Source organism: Rhinolophus sinicus, linkage group LG01, assembly GCF_036562045.2.
Source record: "Rhinolophus sinicus isolate RSC01 linkage group LG01, ASM3656204v1, whole genome shotgun sequence".
In the NCBI taxonomy this organism is placed as follows: Eukaryota; Metazoa; Chordata; class Mammalia; order Chiroptera; family Rhinolophidae; genus Rhinolophus; species Rhinolophus sinicus.
Window position 1 is genome coordinate 27,634,386 of NC_133751.1, and position 14,233 is coordinate 27,648,618.

The 14,233-nt window shown below is 39.7% G+C and overlaps 1 non-coding gene across 1 annotated transcript; it reads right to left on the minus strand.

Moving 5' to 3' along the window:
• Positions 1-2,808: 2,808 nt before the first annotated feature.
• On the minus strand, positions 2,809-2,917 carry LOC141568021 (U6 spliceosomal RNA). The gene has a single exon (XR_012491036.1). It is a non-coding gene; the product is annotated as a U6 spliceosomal RNA (small nuclear RNA).
• Positions 2,918-14,233: the final 11,316 nt, after the last annotated feature.

A 14,233-nucleotide genomic window follows, 5' to 3' on the forward strand; every position in this document is an offset into this window, starting at 1 on the left:
ATCAGAGTCACTTTCTCCCAAACAGACAGCCCTGACCAAATTGCATTCTTTCTTGGAAAACTATTGGAAGCATAAAAAAGGACATACAAACCATAAAAAAGAACCAGTCACAAGGCAATAATACTGTAATTGAAATGAAGAGTGCACTAGAAGGAATCACTAGCAGGTTAGATGAAACAGAGGATTGAATCAGCAATTTGGAAGACAAGGTAGCAGAAAACACCCAATCGGAACAGCAAAAAGAAAAAAGAATCCAAGGAAAATGAGGATAGTTTAAGAGACCTCTGGGTCTCTTAAATAAAACCCTGACATATGTCGCCACAAGAGACTCACTTCAGATTGAAAGACACACACAGAGACAGAAACTAAAGGGATGGAAAACGATATTTTATGAAAATGGAAACAAAACAAAACAAAAACACTGAGGCAGCAATACTTATACCGGACAAAATAAACTTTAAAACAAAGGCTATAACAAAAGACAAAGAAGGTCCCAGTAATCGCACTTCTGGGTATTTATCTAAAGAAACCCAAAACGTTACGTTACTTCGAGGGGACGTGTGCATCCATATGTTCATTACAGCATAGTTTAGAATGGCCAAGATGTAAAAGCATCCTGAGTGTTCATCAAAGGATGAATGGATAAAGAAGAGGCAATACATATATACAATGGAATATTGCTAGGCCATGGGAAGGAATGGGTTCCTGCCATCTACAGTGACATCGATGAACCTGGAGGGTATTGTGCTGAGTGAAGTATGTCAGACAGAGACAGATGCAATGTGATTTCGCTTATATGTGGAATATAAGCACAAAATTAACAAACAAAACAGAAACAAACTCATAGATACAGAGAATATTTTGATGGTAGTCAGGTGGTAGGGGGCTTGGGAGGTGTGGGTGAAAAAAGGGGAAGGGATAAGAAGTACAAGTTGGTTATTACAAAGTAGTTATGGAGATGTAGGGTATAGCATAAGGAATATAATCAATAATATTGTAATAACTATGTATGTATAGTGTTAGATGGGTACTAGATTTGTTGGGGTGGTAGATGGAAGGGGTTTCAGGGCAGGGTGAAAAAGGTGAAGGGATTAAGAAGTACAAATTGGTAGTTAAAAAATAGTCGTGGGGATATAAAGTAAAGCATAAGGAATATAGTCAATGACGTGGTAATAACTAAGTATAGTGCTAGGTAGGTACGAGATTAGTCAGGGGTATCAATTCTTAAATTATATAAATGTCTAAACACTATGCTATACACCTGAAATTATAAAATAATAAAAGAGATTTTTTAAATGTTTTAAAAACAGATACTCCACTAGAAAAAAAAATGATCAAGAAATTTTGACCATGTGCCTAACGTGATATATTTTATATGAAAAATACCCAAATGATCAATAAACATATGAAAAATGTTCAATCTCACCAATCATCAGGGAACTGCTAACAAAAGCCACATTGAGATCACTGCATGTCCACCAGAATGGCTGAAATGAAAAAGGCTGAGAATACCAAGTTTGGGTAAAAATGTGGAGCAGGTGAAACTCTCATACACTTCTGGTATGACCGTAAAATTGATACAATCGCTTTAGCAAACTATTAAAATCAAATGTATACACACTCTACAAATATACATATTATCTCTAGTGTATTTCCCAACAAAAAATGCAATTCATCATAAACCATTACAGCAGTGAGGTTTTTATTTTTATTTCTGTGTGTGTGTCTTAGTTCTTCTACTCCTCTGTTTGATTTTTGTGATTGGCCCCAAACTACATTCTGCACCCTAATCCTAATTGTGTGTATAGAGACAATGGATGGAGAAGGGTATGGTGAATATTGGTGTTCTTTTACAAAGTACCTTCTTCAGGAGAAAACATTAAACTACCTTACCTGACCCTGAAGGATGGATGGGCTCTTTAATCTGGAGAGCAAGCGAGCTTTAGTGGGAATTGGGGGATAGCATAGTCTTCTAAAACCTACATATGCTGACTCCAGTTCTCTGATTTTCACTTTTTCTTGGCGACTACTTAACTTTCACATTAAAGACCCAAGGAAGCTATGAATTCAACTGATAGTGTAATTTTGGCAGCTTACCGGATCAAACCTTGATTTGATACTAAGCTATATCAGTCTTGGGGTTTTAAGAGATAAGAGTCTTTTAGCCTAATTCTAGTTAGTCCTCTGGTTTCAAGCCAAAGCTTTGAGTCAAAAAGTTAAGAACTTAAGCTTGTTATTGCTTTCCTTTAAGCTGCCCAGTGTCCTAGAGCAACTATCTTACTCATGACCTAGAATTCCCTATGCCCTTTCATACTGTCTTATGGCAATAACAACATGGTTTTTCACATTTTTTTTCCATTTAAGATGGGGGAAAATGTGGGGTTTTTTTCCCATTTCAGATGCATGTTTTTATTGAAGTCAAAAAATGTTGTAACCAGACAGAAAGAATGAAGTGGACAAGAATATTATAATCTGACTATATACTACTCTCCTATTCTTGGTGGGTCACTAAAATATAACAAAGAATTGTTCTTTATGTTAATTTTAAGCTTGTCAACTTACACCATTATTTGGTATCCTTTTTATAGCCCTCTTAACTATTTAGAGTTTCTTCTCAGAAACATTTGCATACTACACAGGAAACATTCATAGTTTATTTGAGAAACATTCATATTTTATACAGGATGTTAAAATTTCAGACAAGACAATATAAAAAAACACACACAAGTGTTGCTGTAATGTTATCCTAGGTGCATTGTGATGATTATGTTTCAGTCAACTGTCCATTATATTAGTAGCCCATTTTTTCAAAATACAGAACGCTTCACGCATTTGTGTGTCATCCTTGCACAGGGGCCACGATAATCTTCTCTGTATGGTTCTAACTTTTTAGTATATGTGCTGCTCAAACGAGCACGGTAGTCTGTTATTTTAATAGTGTTTTCTACAGAGGGGCCAAAAGCCCCACAGTAGATACTGTCTATCCTCAATCAGTACTTCATTTCAGGTCACCACAAACAACAATTTAAATAATTTTACTTAATAATAATTGCTTTTCCATCTCTTTCCAGGCACTGCCAAATTCAAATCTTTGAATACCAATATGATTTTCATTGCCTTCAGCCCCATTCATGCGACATAACCAATTCCAGATTGTCCTCATCATCTGCAAAGTCTTTTGACTGTGATCCTCTCTCTTGTTGATTTCTGTAACTTTTGGAGTTTTTGTCGCTATTAAATAAATCATCTCTGGCTAACTTAAGCAAAAGGAATTTTAGGGAAGGCCAGCAGGTATCTTATCATATCAATGGGAAGCTTGGGACTTGAGCAGGGACAAAGGGAGGTTAGACAATAGGAAACAGGCCAAGGTACCACCACAGAAAGTCTGGTGAGGACACAGCCACTGGCGTTATCAGACCTGCCCTGGATTATTGATCAACTGACCCTGTGGTTTTGCATTATTTCCTCAAGCATCCGTGACTTACGCAAAAGTAACCAACTGGCCAGACCAGGATGCTTGGATGTTTCAATGACAAAAAAAAAAAAAAAAAGACAAATGTCTATTAAATATCCTAATAGAAAAATGATCCAAGCATATGAATAGTTACTTTAACCAAAAGATAAACAAATAGCCAATTAACATATAAAAACTATTTTACTGCACTATGAAAATGCAAATTATAAACATAATAAGAAATAATTTGTCATCAAAAAGCTGACAGAAAAGTTAAGAGGCTGAAAATATCCTGTGTTTGTGAATGTGGAGGAAAAAAGGCATATTCTATAATAGAAACATTCTATGGTAACATAGACTCGTACAGTCTTTGATGGGAAATTTTTCATTATTATCAAAATTTACAATGTGCATATCATCCACCCCAGAAATTTGACTTCTAGAAATACAACCTAGAGAAATGTTCACATATGTCCACAAAGATAGATGTACACAGATGTTCACTCTGCAACATTGACTGTAATTGTACAATTGGAAACAACTGAAATGCCCCAAAGTAAGAGGCAGGTTAAATGAATTATGAGATATTCCTACACTGGAAGTCTACAGTGTACAAAGTCATTATAAAGAAATAGGTGGATTTATAGATACTGTTTGAAATCTCTCTTAGGTATACTCTTAAGGAAAAGAGGCAAGTTGCAGAATAAAATTTATCATTCCATTATATGTAAAATAAAAAAATAACGTGTATGCATCTATGTATGCAAAGAGAAGGGTGTAAAAAAAGTACACACCAGGCTTATCAGTTGCTACAAGTAGGGGTCTAAGAGTTGGGGGCTGCGAAGCCTGGGGGCTTCCACATTTTGCTCTATGAACTTATGTATTGTTTGAACTTTTACAAGACTGTATTCATCTTTCATTTCTATATTAAGAAATGCAGGGTGCACGAGACTGGTAGATGAACCTGGAAAAGGAGACGAGGTTCAAGTATAGTAGAATTGCAAGCCTGGAAGCGCTTGACACTATCATGGATCCAATAGGAGCACAGACTTGGTAGTTAGGACCTGAGTTCAAATCTTTATCACTTCCCAATTGTGTATTAGTGGGAAAGTTACTGAGCCTCTCTGGCTTCAGTTTCCCCATCTGTTTATAAAATGAGAATAAAAATAATATCTTTCAGAGAGTGGTTGTGAGGATTAAATAAAATAATTAAAATGCTCAGCGTTGTGTCTAACCCACTGTACATGAGTAATGAATAGTAACTTTCTCTTTTCTTTCTTTCATTTTTTTTTTTTTATAGAACGAGGTAAGTATGAAGCATCACCCTCTATTTTTGACAATGACCTACTATTCAAGGATTCCATTATATGAGAACAATTTACATAGAGGATTTTTTTGTTGTTGTTGTGGTTTTTGTTGTTGTTGTTGTAGCCTTAGTTTTCAATTCACCCAGACTAGGGCAGGATTGTAATAATAATCCCCACTTACTCAGATGGAGGAACTAAGTCCCCAAATGCCTGGTCTAGGTCAAAAGCCCTCCTCGGAAGAGTGGATGCCCAACTTCCACACCAGCTCCAGTCCCACAAACCCCTGTCTTTTCTTATCAGACATTATTATGTACTGTTTCTGAACATGTAGTAGAAGACCTTTAGCAGAAGATAAACCTAAACATTTGTTTGAAATATTTCAATACAGAAAAATCACATGTAACTTTGGATTTCACACTTAAAACCCTCGTTTTTTCTTTTTTTTTTTTTAAAGTCCAAAATCTGATCAACAGCAGGGAAGATGTAATACTGATTGATTCCTTTCACCAGAGAAATTTACAACTGAACACAGCTTTAGAGCCAAGATTTTCACAGCAAAGAAAATGACCGTGGCCAGTGAAGGGGTGTAAAGAAAGATGTCTGCGATAACATCCTTGGGATATCTCTAAGCTCCATTACACTATCCAAAAGAAATATAATAGGATTTGAGGCCCAGTTATTACTTCCTCCATCTAACCCCCTTCATTTAACATATCATTAGTATTTTTAGACAAGTCCCTTGGGGCTCTCACACTTTCATAGGTGAGTCAGACAGCAAGAGCCATGGCAGTGATCCAAGGAAACTGATCCCCCCTTTAATGCTCCTTTCTGGTTACCTGCTATAATGCAATTATCATGTACTGAAGCAATTTTCAGGAAAATGACTTGACAATAACTCTGTCATTTTGTAAACAAGAACAAACGTTGTAATTGGATCTTAATTACACAATGCTCTGAGAGGTTATTTTTATTTCTTTGTTTGTTAATGCAATTATTTAGCTTCCCTATTTTAGCCTTGACCTTGCAGGAAGAGGGTATTTTCCAGTCAGCATAATGCTTTATCTTTGAAAGCTACAATCAATAAGGATAATTAATGATGCCGGCTGCAATGATAGCCTCAGCAATCATTATCCCACATTAATCCCTGCAGTCAGACTGGGGTCAAGGCCATCTAAATCATTCACCTAGGGGTGGAGAAATTCAAATCATTTACCAATTTAAATCCTTGCAAACAAATCCCAGTTTATTTTCAAAGCAGTTTGAATGCCGCCTGGGTTTGTTTTCTGTATTTTCACTAGGCTCTTTTTTTTTAATGGCAGAAAATATATCTTATATCAGCATTGCAGTTTTGCTATTTGTGTTCTGATAAATTAATGTAAAAACACGCAGCACATTAAATGCCACTGTGCCTGGAGGTACATGGCACATTAAGCACTTCACACGTTGCCCCTGGTTTTAAAAAGAGGAAGGGGAAGAGGAAGAGGAAGAGGGAAACAAGAGGAGGGGAAGGGAAGTAAAAACGGATGGAGGCTGAATGAGAGCCAGGGGCCTCAGGCTGGCAGAGACTTGGGGAAGAAGGTTGAAAACTACCAGCTGGAAAATCTTTGAGATGGAACTACAGGCTTACTCAGCATTATCAAAAGGGCTGTTGGATGTGAAACTTCATGCTGGATCTTGCAAAACAGCCTCTGCAGAGTTCTAATTCTCCCTAAGTTTTGCTTGTTTCCCCCGCCTTTCCCTAACATGCAAGTTGGATGACTTGATGTATGCTTCTAATTGTCTGCTATAGATCTCACTCTGTTATAAAGAATTCCATTGGGCTCCCAAATATTTTTCATGATTTCATTTTAATTAGTGTTTTGCTATAAATCATATTCTTAGTCTGTACATGCTGGAGATAATATCAAATTGATGTCTGGTCGCTCCCTCTCTCCCCTCCCCCACCTCTCTTTTGCTTTCCAGAATTAAATTAGCAAATGAAGAGAAGGCTGTAGTTCTTTGGGTCTCAATAAAAATTTGTTGATATTATACAACCAAGTTTACCTCAATATTCTTTTTTTTTTTCCAAGTCATGTAACATATGGTAAGGAATTGTAGCAATTAAAGTGAACTTTCCTGGCAAGGTAATTAGAGATTGCAATATTTATGGGTGTTTGGGGAAAATGGAAGACAACTAAGAGATAGCTGCTAGAAGCAGAATAAAAGATCTGTAAAACACTCAGCCAGAGTCCCTCTCTCTTCTCACTGTGAGAAGTTCTATGCAAAGACTGTGTTGAAAGCTGCCGAAAATTTATCACCCGTTGCTTTTTCATTATGAACAGTGACTGCTAAAGAGAAAGCACTTAACATGTCTGAGCATCGTTACATTCACGATAAGGAACTCTTTCTAATGAGATTTTATCACTGTTTCGCCATTTTCCAAATGTAGATCCTTGCTTCATCCTGGCAAAAGAAAACAGAAGATATTTTTGGGTTTTGGAATAGATCTGAGTGGAGGGAAAATATAAGTAAAACTGGATTAAGAAGGGAATGGTGAACTATGTATTTGAACACGGAAAAGCACATGTCATTCTAGGTTGGACTATGAAATAGCATGTTCCCTTCCAGCTCCCAGCTGTCTAATAGTCTACCATCTGTCTTTCTAGGCTTATGATTTTTGATGAAGAGCCCCGTCTTTGCAGAAACTGTCTTCTTCCATCTTCACTTTATCTTCTCTGGCCTCTTCATCTTGCAGTCTTTCAATAAGCACTTTTTTATGGAGCATCTACAAGCAAGGCTGAAAACATAATGTGCAAGCCCAGTGCAAAAAGAAAATGTGGGGCCTCACCCAAGACGATAAAGTCAATCAACCCTTCCCAGGGGCCAGCCACCCCAAGCCACAGTGCAAACTTGCTCTGGATGCACTAGTTCCTGGATTAGTAGTAAGACCTAGAGTGGTCCCTACTGAGACACCTGTCCAATGTGCCATGATGCTGCCAGCCTGGGGGAGGGATGGCCACTACCTTACCCCACTGAAATGCCATGGGGCACACACCCACCTCAAACCCTCCCCACCCCCATACCCAGGCCCTCTCTGGGGGCTCAAAGTGACAACACCATGTGAGCACCCCCATCTCAACAATGTGACCTGGTCATCACCCCCCAATGGAGGGTGGAAGCAATATGGGAGCAAGCAGGCAAGGGGCTGCTAGGTGAGGCACGGCACCAGGGGACTGGGAGTGGGCGTTGAAAATCCATCCTGTAAGGGTGGGGAGGCGATGTGATCCCAAGCTCCAAGTCCTCTGACACACATTCCATTGTCCCTTCACACGTCATTTACATAAACTGAAAGACAAATGCAAATTCAAGGCTACAATCATTACAAATTTCAAGACAGTAATTGTAGACCATTAAACCCCAAACACAGGACCTTTCTAAACAAGGGGTCCTATTCAACTGCACTGGTTACTTGCCCATGTAGCCAGCCTTCTAACAATGTAGCTGTTGAGACCCCAAAATGAATGACTCAACTCCCTGGCCTCTAGGAGCTTATTGTGTAGTAGAGGATACCAGTAGGTTAAAAAAAATAATGTTACATCACAATGTGATATGGTTCATTGAGCGTTTACTGTGTGGGGGCATTCTGCTGAACTCTTACATGTGTCATCAACGTAATCCTCACAATGATCCCATAAGATAGCCCAATTATTATCCCTGTTTTTTAAATAATAAAACTGAAGCATAAGAAGTAAAGTAACTTTATCAAGGTTGTGTAGCTAAAAAGAGGCAGAGCCAGGATTTGAATACAAACTAGATACTCCTAACTTGGTACCCTGCTGCTCCCCTTCTCAGAGAGATTTGTGCAAAGTATTCTATAAAATATCCGAAGGACATGAGCGCAGTCCTGCAGAAGTTGAGAAAAGCACTATAAAGGTGATCATTTTGAGCTAGGTTTTGCAAAATGAGCTGGAATTTGCCCATCACAGAAGGAAGAATGCTATATATATAGTCATGGAAGGACTTGGAAATTCAGGAAGTTCTTATTAGATGAAGTAAGGGATACATGAAGGAGAGCAGAGAGGACTAAAGCCAGGGAGACAGGGTGGGACATGTGCAAGGAGTGTGTCCTGGTAAAGCCTTGGGCTTTATTCTGTAGGTAGTGGGGACCCAAGAGTGACCAATAAGCTGAATGGTAACATGATCAGATTGTTAATCCTTTAAGAAGCCAGTCCAAATTTATATGGAACACATACCGAAAAAACAAAACAAAACAAAACAAAAAGGACTACCATCTTTTGGAAACTAGTCTCAACTGTGTCAAGAATTTTTGCAAAAGCTCTTCAACAGCAAAGTCATTCTTCCCGAAGAGCTGCCAACTAAGCAGAAGAGGCCAAAGAATAAGCAAAGACATACTAGTCAATGACAAAGGCCCCTAAACAGAAGAAAACCTCAGGTAATCAGAAATGTGGGCCCATTCTCATGGCAGCAGGAGAGAGGGGCCACAGAATAAAGCCTCCTTTGGTAAATACGCTACTCATATATGGTTACTTCCTGGACCAGTGTTTGAAATGGACTAGTAGGTGTCTAATAGAGACAAACATGGAATCCAAAAGGGTTATTTCATTTATAATCAATCAGGATCCCAAACTGGAGTTAGGTGATGTCAGGTTTAATGCTCACTCCGCTTCTAATGAGCTCTGCATTCTTTGTTCCTGAAGAGCTACTTACCTTGAAGCATTTTCCCAGGAGACAGGGGGGTGAGACCAGGTGAGCATGGGTTTTGGAATTAGAGAAGACTGGGTTCAAATCTCTGCTCTATCACTTGCCAGCTACATAAGCTTGGGTGAATTACTACTCTTCCATGAGGCTTGGTCTCCTGATCTATACCGAGGATAATAATTTTAACCATAAAAGCATATTAGAAATATGAAATGATCTGACAAAGAAATGTGTGACTGGAATAGTGCACATAATGGGTACCAAGAAATGTCAGTTCCCCTTAACTGTTCTAGTCTTCAGACTTTTCATTTGTAGTGTCAGAGATATTAGATGAGTTCCAAATGGCCTCGAAGCTCCACCTTTTCTTGATTCCAATTTCAATTTCCCTCTTTGAGCCCATTTTATGTGCACAATGCTATGTCCTGGGGATATAATAAGGAGCACTGTCCTTGCCCTCAAAAAGTTTATTACTCTAGCAAGGAAACACTTTTATAGCAATTATTTATGAACAGTAAACAAGGAGAATGAGTTGCCCAACAGTAGCCTTTATATGAGGAATGGATGGTTAAAGTTTCCTGTCTCAAAATGTCTCCCCAAACACCTGAAAATTCCCTATTTGAGTATCAATCCTTTGCAATTTGAATTATTGAAGTACCTTAGCTATTCTTGACTAATGCTTTGGAGAGATTAATTAACTGTGAGGAAAAGCTGGAAAGAACTGAGGAATAGAGGAATAAATGCCTAGAAAGATGGCAGGGGTGGGAAGGCATTAGAGAGAAGACGAACGGCAGCAAACCTTGGACTCCACATCTGTAATATTTGTGCTGGGGCAGACTCCCCTCTCCCAAAAACTCACTTAAAGATCAACCGGTGTTGACCAACTCCTAGAATACAACTTTGGGTTGTACAAGATTCCCCAAGAGTGAAGGATTGACTATATGGCACACTCCAGTATCCTAGATTTTCCATGATTCCTATTTTTAAACAAGTTCCATAACCTAAGTAATTTTAGCTTCCAATTTTATCTGGGCTTACGTTGACTTCATCAAATCTCAAATAAAATTGAGATTGAGCACAAACTTAATTTTCTTCACTCTTTTATAAAAAAGAAACATTTTAGTTAGTCTAAATGCTTTTGCTTTTTTTTTTCTTTCTTTACAACTATACCCTCTCCTCATACTCAGATTCATTAGTTTGGAATGTGAGCATGGCTGTGGTGAAAGCTGGAAATTGTTGGGATTTTCCTTGTCTAAAGAAGTTAAGAGGAGATGCTCAGGAATGAGTCTCCTGTATCAAAAAGTGAGCAGTGATAACCAAATCAAATTAGTCCAGGAGCTACATCCAAGTCCACATGTTTATGCCTTTTCAATGTTTGCTATTTGAAGGGTACAATGTCTTGACATCTCTCTGTGAGAAATAAAGAGACCTCCCTCACACTGTTCTGTCCTAAATATGAGATCTGGGATTTTGCCAGCCTCTCAATCACTTCCTGATGACTCTCAATGCTGAATTGGCATTTCTTTGGCCTTGGGAAGGGATGAGAGAGAGGACTGGCTGCTTTCCAAAAGAGATGTAGGAGCAGGAGCAAGGGGGAGGGGAAAATGCTCCCCTAGCATCAAACTTTTAAGACACTGAATGTTACATCTAAGGCATTTTAGGCTCCTCCTCTAATTCTTTCAGAAGCATCATCTGGTCTGAGTGGTAGCTCTGCCCCTGATACTACACACGTGGTCACTTAACTTGAGCAAATTCAGGCACACACCAGAAACAGAGAAAACATTTCTACTCTGAAGCCCATTCCAATGGCCATTTTATTTAACACACATGGACCCAAGGAGGATAAATGAATTACTCGGCACTGCTATTCCTTCAGCTGGGCCCAGTTCTCATGAGCTTCTCATTGTGTGAGTATCTCCTCATGCAAAATGGACTCTCTAGTGCTTCAACTTATTTTTTATGCCCCCTAAATGCAAGCCAGTCTCAGTTCTTCAGCTGACATACTAGCAAGGGAAAGTCTATCCAAGAGATTTGGGTGAGGCAACTTTGACCATACGCAATCCTTGCCTTATCTGTTGCATTTGAAGTCTGAATCTTGCATGAGCGGTGAATCCATTATTCTCTATCCCAGCAGAAAGTGATATCAACTCTTAAAATATTCTACTTGGAAACAAATTTAGAGAGCATGTAGTCTAGTCTTAACACCTTGGCTTCACTGAGAAAGACACTAAGGTCCTGGAAGTGACTTGCCCAAGAGCTGGCTTGCAGAACTGAGGTAGAATTTTGGGCTGTTGTTGCATTTGAGAGGAGGAAGCAGTTTGTGTTTCATTTATATAAGGCCATTCTTCAACTCTGCCCTGTGATGTCTATGCTAAAGAGTTATCAAATTTGGAGTGATCATCATCAACTGAAAAACAAAAAGAAAAATCAACCAAGCTACTATTAGAGGAGCCATGTGATGTATTTTTACATATTAGCCTAAGATACCCTTCCCCTGCTAATGATGAGTCTCTGAAGAAAGAGTGCTATACCGTAGGGAGTAAATTCAAAATCAATGACTCAGCCAATATGTACTCAGTATCTATGATATCTTCCTTTTATACACAAAATACAATGCTAGGGAAAGAGGCCGGGGTGGGTGGGATCCAAGATGATAGAGTAGATAAATGATGTGCTTGCCTCCTTCCGTGATCACATTAAAATTACAATTATGTTATAGAACAACCAACTAGGAGAACCATCTGAAGACTAGCTATTTAGAAGTTCTATAACTAAGGATATAAAGAAGAAATCATGTCAATACTGGTAGGAGCTTCAGAAGCATGGAAAGGGCTGGTCCCACGTCCTTGTGCAATAGCTGAGAATTGGGTGGGGTATCTCAGCCAAAGAGGTCCACCCTGGAGGAGCAAGGGACCCCAGTCCCACACAGGGCTCCCCAGCCCAAAGTACTGGTGCCATAAAGAGGCACCCTCATAACATCTCTCTGTGAAAATTGGGGGATTCCATCCATTCAGATCAGATGGAAGGCTGTGGGAAAACTGAACATCCTCTTAAATGGCCCACACACAGACTCACTCGCTTGTTAGTACTCACCCTGAGCACTGGCAGAAGGACAGTAACTCAGGAGGCATCGGAGAAATACAGGGAGAGACTGAGCTGTGCGTCTTCAAGGCAAGGACTGAAGGAACAGTCATCATTTTCTCTGTGTAGAATCCTCCTTCTGTGCAGCCAGCAGGTGGGAGCTATCTTTCTTGTGTTGAGCCCTCCCCAACATGGCTGAATCTGAATCTTCATTGGCCTGGTAAACTCCACTCACTCCACCCTGCTGACTCCCTGGGGCCCCACCCTACTCAACTCCAGCAGGCACTTTTTTGGCTAGCAGCTAACCCCAAACCTGTTGCACTTGTTTTTGGACAACTCTTGGGGTCTGTGGGCCCCAGGTGAGCAGTGGCTGGTGTTGATGTACTCTAAGACTTTTGCTGAGCAGCTCCAGGCTCAGCACTGGCACCAAACCAGAATCTACATTAACACAGTGAAAACCACTCATCCCACCATGGTGACTCCCTGAGACCCTGCCTCACCCAACTTGCTTACCACATGAGGCTCTATCAGTGCCTGAGCCTTATGGGAGATGGCAGGTGGCAGCAGGCCTCAGAGGACCCTGGGATTTTTGCAGAGATACCCAAGGCCCAGTACTGGTGGCAACCATCTTTGGTTCACAGCATGGCCTGTCCCACACACCTCTATTTCCAGTACAGGGAGCAACAAACTGCAGATAGCTTTGTCACTTACACCAGGTATTCCTGAGCAAGTCACAGGCAGTGGATGACCTAGGCCTGCACTGAAACCCCTCACAAAAGTCCCAAGAATCAACATACCTAGAGTTTGGCTTCAGGCTATAGCACAGCACAACCCAATTAGCCCCACAAGTGGCACACCCAAGGGTAGTCTCAGCAGGCACCAGAGCCCACTGGGGCAAATCCCACTCTGCAGGGTAAGTGCTCTGCACAGCAGCCCATAGGCTGTTGACATGGCCAAACCCCATAGCCAGTCAACCTGAGAGTCAATCCCACCTACTGACAAGACAACATCAATCAAGTTTCAACTATAACACAGGTTACACACAACCTACACAGAAGATACTTCTGGAACACCTTGTACCAGGTGACCAGGGAGACTGTGCCACTGGGCCCCACAGGGAACCTACTACATAAAGCCACCTGCCCAAGATTGGGAAATATAGCATATCTACCTTATACATAGAAACAAATACAGAAAGACAGGAAAATGATGAAACAAAGAAATATGTCCCAAATGAAAGAATAGAAGACACCTCCATAAAAAGAACTAAACAAAATGGAAGCAAGCAACTTACCAGGTACAGAATTCTGAACAATGGTTATAAGGATGCTCAAGGAACTTAGTGAGAACTTCAACAAAGAGATAGCAAGAATTTAAAAAAGGACACTGAAACTATAACAGAATCAGTCAGCAGTGAAGAATACAAAAATTGAAATGAAGAATACACTAGAAGGAATCACTAGCAGACTAGATAAAGCAAAGGATTGAATCAGTGACTTGAAAGACAGGTAGCAGAAAACACCCAATCGAAATAGCAAAAATAAAAAAGAATTTTTAAAAAAGAGGATAGTTTAAGAAACCTCTGGGCCATCATCAAACATAACAATATTCATAGAATAAGGATACCAGAAGGAGAAGAGAGAAAGGAAGGGCTTGACAACATATTTGAAGAAATATTGACTGAAAACTTTCCTAA